Source organism: Euleptes europaea, chromosome 10 (genome assembly GCF_029931775.1).
Source record: "Euleptes europaea isolate rEulEur1 chromosome 10, rEulEur1.hap1, whole genome shotgun sequence".
NCBI classification, from domain to species: domain Eukaryota; kingdom Metazoa; phylum Chordata; class Lepidosauria; order Squamata; family Sphaerodactylidae; genus Euleptes; species Euleptes europaea.
The window spans coordinates 34,963,914-34,976,493 of record NC_079321.1 but is presented as its reverse complement, the minus strand read 5'-3'; the positions used below and the strand labels follow the sequence as shown (position 1 = coordinate 34,976,493).

The 12,580-nt window shown below is 42.7% G+C and overlaps 1 protein-coding gene across 2 annotated transcripts in view; it reads left to right on the top strand.

Moving 5' to 3' along the window:
• TDRP (testis development related protein) overlaps nucleotides 1–12,580 on the top strand; it is a 38,769-nt gene that overhangs the window by 9,879 nt on the left and 16,310 nt on the right. The window lies entirely within an intron of this gene.

Sequence of the window (12,580 nt, the reverse complement as noted above, 5' to 3'; positions counted from 1 at the left end):
GCCATGCTGCAGGCACGTGCATTATCACAGCCAGTCCATTACTTCATGGCAAAACCTTCTATGCCTCTCCTGGAAGCATCTTTCCTAGGGCTGTGGCATTCGGGCTACTCCTAGAAAAGCACTAGTAGTACCACGCAGGAAGCTTTGGGAAATAATAAGTTGTTAGATGTTCCCAGGAGAGTGCAAAAAGTGTACAGGCTGTCTGCAGTGCTCTGTGCCTGAGAACTACGGCAGTGGAACTCTTAATGGAAGACATATGGCAAGAAAGCTTTTGTGGAGTCACTTTCCATACTACTACATGCACAAGAACCTCATATTTTATCTTTTTTGGTGTAAGTGGAATCCAAACAGCTCTCTTATTTGAAGGGCTGTCACCTAGAGCAGGGAGCTGTTCCTGTTGGCAGCAGAGGAAAGGTCTTGCAATAATGGGTTTAAATTGCAGACGGAAAGGTACCGGCTGGATATTAGGAACCATTTTTTTTACAGTAAGAGTTGTTTGACAGTGGAATCAGCTACCTAGGGAGGTGGTAGTCTGGCAGTCTTTAAGCAGAGGCTGGACAAACACTTGTCAGGGATGCTCTAGGCTGTTCCTGTGCTGAGCAGGGGGTTGGACTAGATGGCCTGTATGGCCCCTTCCAACTCTGTGATTCTGTGGCTCTGTGATTCTATTCACAGCAGTGCTACAGCCATCAGGATGGCAGCCCCATACTTTATTTTCCATAAAAAGCAATCATCTCAGTTCCTTATTATTCAACCTGTGTAATTAGTCCCCCCCCCAAAAAAAAATAATATAGATATTAAGAGGCAGGAGGCTGAGAATGTCCTAACTAGTGTACAGTAATATGTTAAAGCTGTCTGTGATGCACCACATTGTAATATACATGTGAAAAGATTTTTAAGTGAATGTAATAAGATCAGTCTTCAAAGCAAACTTTTAATTTTGTATGTTGAGGATGGGCCGCCAAGTTGATTCCCCTATCCTTAAATTAAAGAAAGGAAGAATACAAAATCAGCTAGATTTTATTGATGTTTCTGTTTGACCTGTTTTCCTTTGATCTTATATTGAATTTAAGTGGTAGAAGTGCAGAGACATGTTTGTTATTAATTGCAACTTAGGTCTGTTCAGTGAATGTTTCATAAGTTAGCCATGCAGCTTTTCCGGTATATTAATTAATGTGTTTAACAGCCTTTTGTACAATTTTGACACTAGCTTTTATGTTAAATGAAGGAATCTCAAGAGAAACCCTGAGGAAGAGGGAGGGGAATCAGTAGCTTCCAGGTATAATTTAGCGAAATAGATCTAATGAGGTTAATGATGTCATATTTTATAGAGAACAGAACAGAAGACAAGACTTTGAGTAGTATGTTTGAACTGAAAAATGAAGATTTGGGACACAACCCAGAAAAAGCTATCTGCACCTAAATTCTGTTGCAATCAATGGAACCCAAATGCTTAAAAGTGTACTTAGGTGGGGCTAATCTTTTTGATTTGCACACTTTCAGTACCTTCTTAAGGGCCAAACTTAAAAGATGCCACAAATGCCCAATTTTGATTGGGCCTGCAGTTAGGAGTTGAGAATCATTAGGCACTGGAAGAGTTAAGTACTGCCCTGCTACTGGCTGATTCTCCCTTCAGTTACCCACCCTATATTACCATTACATAGCAAGCATGGAGTTGCAAAACTTTTCATATCAATAGAAACTATCTTCAAGTTTTATCCAGCCATACACTTGTGATCATAGCACGCAAGAAATTCTTAAATGACAATGTATTCCATTTGTATTCAGTATTGTACAACCACATGAATGATAGAGTGTTCAACAGGAGAGAATAAACCATTTAGAATGTTGAGTTATTGTCTGAATCTACTATAGCAGTGGCCACAGGGAGCACTCAGAGCCGCGCGCCGTCGCCCCAGCACAGAGTTTGCCTGAGTTTGTTACTAGAAAGCCAGAGGGACGCGGGGCCAGGCTGCTCCCCTCCCTCTCCACGTGTGCCTGAGGGCATTTCTCACATCACCCGCCCCTCTGCCCAGCAGCCCAGTGGGAGCGCTTCCTCCCCTGTCACATGCGGCAGGACGGCTGACATGCCGGGCGGCTCACATGTGGTGTGAGGGTGCAGCGCGGATGGCAGCCTGTTGAGTCTGGTGAAGGTGATTCCCTTGGTGGAGTTGGAGAGGAGCTAGGTTGGAGGGGAGCATAGCTCACAGCGTGGCATAGCTGGAGGGGAGCAGAGCGCTCAGGCCACAGCACGAGCTTTGCGGCTCTTCCCACCTTTCAGTGAAACCCCCTACTAAAAGCTCTGTTATTGTGTTTTTCTTTTCAGACAAAAGATGTTAATGTATGAGTTGTGTTTTCTAAACTAAAACCTCAGTATTCAGGTTAAATTGCCGTGTTGGCACTTGGCGATAAATAAGTGGGTTTTGGGTTGCAGTTTGGGCACTCGGTCTCTAAAAGGTTCGCCATCACTGTACTATAGCTGGATTAATGTTGTACAGATAATTTGTTTTTTTAAGATGCTATTTTTATTAACATAAACAGAACAGGAAAAAAAGAAAAAAACACAAACCATATCACAACGACAATTACTATTACATCAAGAAGGAAAAGAGAAGAAAAAGATACATATGATATAATAAACAATATATGATAATAGCAGCAATTATGAGCAGTAAATAGTGGCATAATAATGAGCAGTAAATGATACTTATCATAATAATAAATCTGAGCATAAACCATAAGATACACTATATAATACTTGATAAACATGATAATAATGTCAGACAGTGTTATATGATGAATTGTGATGAAATAGAATAGATAAAAAAACCTTGCAGTGGTGATTACAATTATAAATCTGAACATAAATTTCTAAGAATACTTCCCGAATATTAAAAATTGAGTTCTCATATTATTATCATCTATCCAAGATACATTTAAATGTCCCCTCCCCCCTTTAACAGCTTTTCAATTAAATATAACAAGTTGTACAGATAATTTGGACGTCCCGACTTGGTGGTTTGATTCACAATATTTCAGTGTGTGTAAGAACTATTAAAGTGAACGAGCAAACATGGCTGATTTATTATTTAACCACAAAAGAAACAGAGGAAATGTAGAAGTAGAGTGTAATCCATATACAAAAAAGACTTGTGTGCATGTTGAAGTAATCCATTGAATGCCTTATGGTGTGCAGAATACTCAAGAAAAGAACATTTGTACATTCCTGTGTAAGCACGTTGAGTGCTCTGCTACCGTGTTGCCAAAACTGGAAGGTTGTTGCCAAGGTGTTAATCAGGATTTTCCTATTGCGTGGAAAGCAACCATTAGTTACCTGTTGATCAAGAGAAGAATGTAGCTCAAAATGTTAGGGGGGAAATACCCTCTCTTAACCAAACAAGAAGTAGGTGTTAAACAGTATTCAGGATTTAACTTTTTTTGTCTGTGGCATATGGCTAACTGAACCTTAGAAGATAAACATGAAGGAAACTGGTATCAAGAAGAAGATACAAGCTTGACACTTAAGATGATTACAAAAACAAATATTATTGTGAAATCATGAATTTTTTAAAATAATTAATAACTGTAACTTTTAACAATGTCAAGTAAGGTAGAGTAGAAATCACTTTCTCCCATATTGTCCTGGCACAACACTGAGATCATCATTGGATTCTGTCCTGCGTATCTTAAGTGAAGTGAGGAGGATTGTCATGAGAGAGAGAGAGAGAGAGAGAGAGAGAGAGTGAGAGAGATGGCTGTTTGCTTGTTCTGCGATGGCTGTTTGCTTCTGATTGTGCTCTTAATGCTAGTGATTGTGATTTTATAGATGGTGTTTTACTGTTTAATTTTACTGAAAGCTGCTTTGAACACATTACAGACAGGTGCAGCATGAATATTTTAAGTAAATCAATATAAACAGGAACAGTGTTTCTTTTTGGCTTATTTCCAGAAAACATGAGGGTCAGCCTATAGCTGCACATATAAAAAAAAATTAAAACACAAAGCAAAGTAGTGAAAATCAAAAAGGGGAAAAATCTGTTTTTAAAGGTAGTTGTGCTAAATACACACAAAGCCAGTTCTCTTTCTCTGCAGTTACAGCCTCTTCTTCTTCCTCACTCTACTACTAGGGCTTCTAACTGCTGCAGGCCTAGAGGGCAAACAGACCGCACTCCAGCCCCTGCTAAATTAAAAATGTAAGCCATCACCCACATGCTGGCATTTTTTAGCTCTGTGGAATATTTAACAGTAGTTGACTGATCACTGTCAAATAATAGGTGGTCAATTAATATTTCACCAGTTAGTTGACTGGATGCCAGCCTTGTGCCAATCTGCTCCCTCCATTGGAATAAATAGGACAGTTTCTGTGCAAGAGATTTACATGCTTATCTGAGCACTCTTGGGCCCCTTGATTGGTGATTTGGTATATTTGCCAACTTGCAGAACTTTCCAGTAGGAAGAACCTGAGTTGTAGCAATCAGGTGGTGATTTAAAAAATGCCTCTGTTAAATTTTCATCACAGCACTTTGTTTTTTATGGAAAATCTCCACTCTTGTCTATGAAGCTGGCATATCCTGTTGAACAGGCTTGGGCTAGGAAGCTAAATTTATAAGAGCAAAACAGATTTTATCCTGAGAGAAGATAGCGGTAGCGTGGAAAGTCAATCTGCAAAATATGGCCGTCAGCCGATAGAGATCAGACCACCTGGAGAAAAATGGCCGCTTTGGCAATTGAACTCTATGGCACTGAAGTCTCTCCCCTCCCCAAACTCCGCCCTCTTCAGGATCCGACCCCAAAATCTCCCGCCGGTGGCGAAGAGGGGCCTGGCAACCCTATGGCAAGAACACCTTTGGAACACTGGAAAGTGTCCTCATTCTAATGTCGCTATTCCTTATTCCGTCTCATGTTTAGGATTAAACTAGATGCTACATAGGAAATACAAGCAGGAGACACAAAAAGAGAAGAGGGGAGTCCTATCCTTCCCTGCCCGCTCACTCACCAGGCTGGCCGCTTGCCAGAGTGCCTGCCTGCAGCAACGCAGCTTCTGCCTGCCTGGCTCTTAAGGTGGCCAGCAGTGGGAAAGCAGGATAGCTCCAGCTCCACTTCCACCTGCAGTTGCCACCACCTCTGCTAGTCTGGCTCATGTGGTAGCTTGGGCTTCTACCCTACCCCACCCCCACCTCAGGAACCCACAAGGAATTTGTAGGGGAGGGAAAATCCTGGTGGCACTAGCTGACTCATTTGCTCACTCATCTACTTTCTCTCCACCTTCCTGTCTGCACACTGCTCTGCTTGCCTTCTCCTCAACCCCAGTCACAGCAGCTTTACTACTCTTTGAGGGGATTTAACTCCGTCAATTTTAAAAAACTTTTCACATTTTTCTACAAACCTGGGGAGTCTCCCAGGTCTGTTTTTTAAAAAAAACTTTTCTCTGTTCATGGCCGCAGTCTCCAGATTTAAGGCTCTGCAGCTGGGGGCGTGTTGAGAATTAGCTATAACAACAGGAGGCTGCAAGACTTGTGTGTGCACATATGGGGGGATTTAGCTTGTCTGCCCCTGTGTTCACCTGCCCAGAAATCCCTCTCCCCATTGCTGTGCCCCCCACCACCACCGTGCAGTAGCCGATCAGCTGTCTGGTTCATGTTGCAGAAGCAGCTGCCACTCTTGCAAGTATTACAGTGCATATCCCCTGGCAATGCAGGGGATATGGTGGGAGGGGGCACAGAGGCTCCCTCTCCTCCTTGTCCTCCAGCCCACCTCCAGTGTTGCCACCTCAGGAGGGGAGACAGGTGGGTCAGTGGCAGATGCGGGATGGTGGGGGGCTGACGACAGAGGCTCCTTCTCCTGTTTGCCCGCCCACCCACTCACCACATCCATCAGTGCTGCCTCAGCAGGAGAAAGATGTCGGTTGGTAGCAGATGGGGAATGTTGAGGGTCTCATTCCTCCTTGCCCACTGGCCCACAGGGATGGTCAAGAGATAGTTGTCCGAGCAAGTGCAGACAACAGCTCTCTGTTTTGGTTTTTTTGTACAACCCCCCATTTTTCAGGTTTGGATTTTTTCCTGCAAATCTGGGGAGAGGGTCTCCCAAGTTCAGAATAAAATCCCTCTTCTCTCAGCATGGCCTCAATCCATGGATTTAAGTCTCTAAATATGGGGCCATGTTGACTAAGATATATTTATGATATAAACAGTCTCCAGCCTTTTCTTTAAGGAATGAAAAACAGCTGTGGGGTGCAGTAATTCAGAGTGGAACAGTAGTGGGAGAGGGGCTCCTAAACCTTTCCCTTGTCAAGTCTTTTTCTGCTAAAAATCCTCCCCCAAGCAGCTTTTTTTTTAACCTACAAGGGAAAAATATGGGTTTGGATCCTGCAGAAAAGCTTGTAAAAGAAACCAGAAGGAGGAGGCAATTTTACCTGATTCTCACTGCATCCTCCCCTCCCTCGCAGTAGAGAGGGAGGAAACTGCCCAAGGAACAATTTGTTCTTTTAAAATGCTTACCAGAGATAGTGTGATCTGAAGAGACATTGAAGTCACTGCCTGCAGTGTAGTATGCTTCTAAACAGATGTGCTTAGGACTGAAGTGTAATAAAATATATTATGGCAGGGGTCCCCATGGCACCCACCGATAGAAAGAGGTGAGGTCAGGTGGGGCATTTTGAATTTTTGATATTTATGGTATAATGCAGACACTGGTTTTATGTAAAGCATTTTTCCTGTGCAAATTGTTGAATGATGTTCTAAAAACACAGTGGGACTTGATTCTGGCTAAACATGTTTGGGCTACATAACTAAAATGTTTAATGAACCTAACTATAACTGATATTGAAGTCATTAGATCTTCCCAGTTTTAATTTATTTTTATTACTCAGGTAGAAGTTGATAGTAATATCACTACATCTAATTTTTGTTCACTTTTAAAAAATCATTCATGTTGCTAACATTATGTGGCCAGAATCCCTCTTATTTTACGCACATGCAAGGAGTTCTCATTTATTTATTAAAACATTTCTATTCCGCCTTTCCTGTTGGTTCAAAGTGGCTTACAATAATAGTTAAAACATCCCTTGCTAAAACCAAAGGTAAAATAATAACCCCCAAATCCCCCCTTAAAAGATGCCTGTTATTCAAACCCTCTCAAAAGCCCTAGCAAACAGAAAGGGCTTGCAGCACCTCCTGAAGATCCCCAAGGAGGGGACCCCTCTCACCTTTTCAGGGAAGCCATTCCACAGAGCTGGAGCCATGATGGAAAAAACCTGTGCCCTGGTCAGTGCCAGATGGCCCACCCTAAGTATTGGGATAGCCAACAGATGGCTGCTGCCTGATAACCGTAGTTGGTGCACAGGAACATATGGAAGGAGACGGTCTTTCAAATATGTGGGACCCAGGTTGTGAAGGGCTTTAAAGGTTATAACCAACACCTTGAATTGAACTTGGGAACAGACTGACATCTAATGAAGCTGTTTTAAAATGGGCAACATCTGTTCTCAGTAATGAGCCCCTGACAGCAGTCAGGCTGCTTATTCTGGACCACTTATAGTTTCTGGGTTGTCCACAAGGGCGTGCCCACATAGAGTGTGTTGCAGTAATCCAACTGTAAGGTTACAAAAACATGGATCAGTGTGGCCTGATCAGCTGAGTTTAGGTAGTGAGAAAGTTGGTGTGTCAGAGTCAGATGCTAGCGGGTGCTCTGGGAAACCATGCCAACCTGCTTTTCAAACAGTCCGTGAACACCCCAATCTCTTAACCTGCTCTGACAAAGCCAACGTTACTCCATGTAGGACAAGTGGATTCAGTCCCTCTAGAATATCAGCCTTCCCAATCTGCATTACCTCTGTTGTGTCTGGATTCAGCTTCAGTTGGTTCTGCTTTAGCCACCTGACCACAGCCACTAGGTACCAGTTCAGAACCAGGAAAGGTTCATCTGGAGACTTGGATAATGAAATATAGAGCTGGATGTCATATGCATATTGGTAACACCCAACCACAGAGCTCCACCAAAGGGATTTCTTAATACCTATTCCATATTCAAGTCAGTGGATGGGAATGGAATGGCCAACTGTATCAAAGGCCACTGAGAGGTACAATAGTATCAACAGGGAAGATTGCCCCCCTGTCCATCTTTAAATGAAAATTGTCCACCAGTGCAATTAAAGCTGTCTCAGTACCAAACCGGGGCCTGAAACCAAATTGAAATGGGTCAGAAGCAGATATGTCATTCAGGAAACCCTGGAGCTGCTCTGCCCCCACATCCTCTATCACCTTTCCTAGAAAAGGTAAATTGGAGACTGGCCTGTAATCTCATCCCTAAACTAATGAAGGTTTTTTTAAGCTGAGGTCTAATAATTGCCTCCTTCAAAAGCCTAGGGAGAGCTCCCTTGATCAGGGAGGAGCTGCTGATTTCCACTAATGGCTCCAGTACCTTTTTCTGGCAAGATTTTAAAAGCCATGGTGGGCATGGGTCCAGAGCACAAGTGGTGGCCCTCACACTCCCAAGGACCCTGTCAGCATCCATAGGCAGGATCAGTCTGGAGCTATCCATAACAAAAGGATAAGCAGGTACTTCTGACACCTCAGGTCTTGCATCTGCACTCAACCTGGCCTCCGAGTCGGAATGGATGAGAGAGATTTTGCCAGCAAAGAACCTTGCACTGGGTTGAAAAAAGGCTGGGGGCATCTGTATTATGTTTGGGGTTTTTTGCTTTGCCGTGAAAGACTCTCACTGTGAGAACATTCTGGAAAGCTATTGCTTGCTCGCAAAATGTTCCGACAGTAGACCTTTATTAAGCAGCTACCTGGGCATAGATGCACATATTTGGAAAACATTTTTTCTGTTGATTCTGTTCTTGTGGCAATTTGGAAGAACAATTTTACAGTCACCGATATTCTTCACAGTTGCCATCTGGGGAGAGTGCTACTTGTTTGATCTTCTATCTGTGGAACTATATAGAGGTTGTCACAAAAGGATGGGAAATCTCTCTCTCTCTCTCTCTTTTAAAGAGAGAGACTCTTTACCATCTTAGAACCATTTCTTCTGCACTCTGGTTTGTAGTCATAGTTTAGGCTCTGTTAGAGGCTTTGCAGTAGGAATGAAAGGAAAGTAGGGAGCACCCATTCCTTGTATTTCTTTGGTACATGTTTGAAAAAGAAGGGATAGGGTACAGGAATGTCCCATGATCGCTGCTTGCTCCAGAAGGTTCGGAAATTTCTGTGTCATTATAAGTTGGACTTTTTGGTGACGGGAGAGGATTTCAAGCTGCAAGAGAGCTGTTGTTTCAGAAGTCCAAGTACCACATTATAGCAGAATTGCTACACAGACATGCTAAAATGTAATAAAATACATCATAGCATTTTGATTAATCAAGGAAGGAGTTTAAAGGACTTTATAACATGCAGACGTATTTGTATGAATTAGTCATGCATCTAAAGCACATGATTGTACTCCCTGTATTTCAAAGTTGCAGAGGTATAGCTTCACTGCATGGCTTATTGGTACAGGCTTCCAACCTGGAAGCAGTTTCCAGACATGAGGTTATAAGCTGCTGCCACACAATACTTGGTCCTCTGAAACCAGTATGTTTTATTGGTCTTTTGGCAGGGTTCTTTTTGGTAGTTCCTCTGATGCTTTTTGTTGTAGGTTTTGTTAAATCTATATTCTAATAGCAAAGTCAGCCAAATCTTTGGATTCTTAAATCCAGAGACTCGAGCTGTGAACAGGCAAGACAGATCTTTCTACAAACCTGAAAAGGGTTCCCTCAGTAGCTGTTGCCAGGCAACCACAACATTCCAATTTTCAGTTTCTGGGACTAAAAGGCAGGTGGAGGGGACAGGGCCCTTTCCAGGCCTCTTTTGGCTTTTGAGGGAGGACTCACTGGAGCCTTGCCTGGCTAGGGTTGCCAGCTCCAGGTTCTTCTCAGAAGAAGAACTGTCATTATAAGTTGGACTTTTTGGTGGCGGGAAAGGGTTTCAGGGCTGCAAGGGAGCTGTTGTTTCTGAAGTCCAAGTACCACATTATAGCAGAATTGCTACACAGATATACTCAGGTGTAATAAAATACATCATAGCATTTTGATACACCTTTTGTACCACTTGGTACTGATCATATGCTACCCGTGCCACTGAATTCTGAACACATTGTACATTTGATCTGCCTGTGGATTCTGTTCACTGAAGTGTTAAGAATCGAGTGGTAGTCCCGACGGGTCCACTACACAGTCTGTCAACAGTGTGGTGGCCATGACTGTGTTCTGAATTGTATCCCTCAGGCCACCAATTTAAGTTGTAGGTAGTAGATTATGCAGAGGTGGTAGACTTCTTTTTTATGTTTTTCCCTTTATGTATCCAATAAAGTTAAGAACAATTATTCTGCTTTCATATTTTATTCCAAAAATAACAAGAGGAAATGGGCACTAGGATTGATTCTTGCAGTTATACCTGTTTTTATATTATGAGAATAAATAGATGTTCTAGAGGAATGTGAATTGCCACCAAATTATAAGATGCCTCTGAATTAATTTTTTTGATACATTTTCCACAGCGTAGTGTGCATTTTTCAATTGATAAGAACATTTCTTTGGAAACTTAAAGATTCTTGCAAATCAGCTCACAAAAGTAACTTCCCCACAACTTGCCCTCACCTACCCACGCATTCCTACATTAGTCATTGTAGTTTACTGCTAGCCTGAAAGAATAAAAGAATCAACTCCCATCTAATTTACAAAATCAAATGATAAAATTTTTATCCTGCAATTTTTATCCTGCGACCTGTGTGGCAGATTTCATGCTGGGTTGCCTGGAAGCTACCCTGATCCACCACAGGCAATCAGATGTGTATATTTAAAAGACTGATGTAACCTGTTTCTAAGGCATGCATAGCTGAGAGGCTGTTCCAAGATGTGGGGGAAAGGTGATCGTGTTAGACTACAGGAGAACTCCCTCTTGACTTCACCATCAGTGTGGTGAACCTTTGTGTGCACGGAAAGATTTTTCTGGTCGATCGCTCCAAGCAACATATTGTTCTAAGGAAGCCACCAAACCCAGAGTCTCAGCATCCTTTAGAGTCTCTGTAAGATCTTCCTGTTTTGAATGGTGTTCAGTACTTTCAGTTTCAGCCACAATTGTGGTATTTTAGTAAACATGTCTTTTTTATTTTCATCAAAGGGATAAAGGAAGCTAAAAGGAAGCAAGAGCAGGGGTTCCGAACCAAGTTCGGAGAGCCGCACTCAACAGGCGAAAGAGCCGCATGCGGCTCGGGAGCCGCAGTTTGCAGACCCCTGAGCTACTGGGTTGAATTCAAGGAACTATCACATACAAAGCTCTGCATGACCTTGGACGCTCATATCTGTGTGACCGCCTCTTGTCCTATGTTCTGCCATTTCAGTGCCTCTCATCTGTACAGGGCCTTCTGCAGATGCCACCCTGCAGACAAGCAAGATTAACAACAACCCATACATGTGCTTTTGTCCATGTGGCCCCCACCTTGTGGAATGGGCTACCTGAGGAGTGCCAAAGGGCTCCCACGCTTCTGTCATTCTGCATACTATGTAAAATGGAGTTGTTCAGGAGAGCTTTTCTTTAAAGGAGAGCTATTTGGGGGCTGTACTATAACAGAATAGTTCAGAATGGTGCTCTGTAAAAGGAAAGGGACTGGGGATTATAACACTGCATAGTTTGCTGCACATATTGCCTTGCTACATCACTATTTTCTACTGATGGTAATGCCATTTTTCTTCATTCACACTCCATATCATCTAATATTTTGTGCTTATATTCTGGTAATTTTAGTACATTGTTCTTTACATGTCTCCTCATATTGATTGTACCAACCTACAATGTGTGTATTAGATGTCTCTTCATATGAAATGTCATCAGTTTACACTGTGCAATCTGCTTTGAATCCTGACCTGGACGGCCCAGGATCTTGTCTAACCGACCCTGCTTAGTATTTGGATGAGAGACTACCAAGGATGTCTAGGGTTGCTATGCAGAGGTAGCAATTAGGGGTGTGCACCATTTTTTCTGCTATTTTTTAAATTTAGATTTAATGGACCCGAAATCTTTTGGAAAATCCAAAAAAGCTGAATCCCCACACCAATATGTTTTTTTTCAGATATCTGAAAATTTTCTGGTTCATTATACCCTATGGGTAATCTTTCTGGGGCTCTGGTAGAGGCACCAAATTTTCAGTGTAGTTGCAGGTGACTCTCCTTAGAAGAATCCCCAAGGTTGGTGAAGATTGGGACGGGGTGTGTGTCCAATTTTATGGTCTCCCAAATGGAGGGAAAATGGGTGTTCATAAAATTGAATCCCCTCACCCAAACTTGGAGGGTTCTTATAAGGAGAGGCACCAGCAGCTAATCTGAAAATTTGGCACCTCTACGTTAACTGCCCCCACCTCGAGCCCTGGAAAGATTCCCCAAGGGCTCCATGTTAGTCAATGGTGAATCTTTGTGGGGCTCTGGGAGGGGCTGTTTTTCAAGGTAGAGGCACCAAATTTGCAGCGTAGCTACAAGTGACTCTCCTTATACGAACCGCTGAGTTTGGAAAAGATATTGGGTCAGGGGGTCCAATTTTATGGGCCCCCA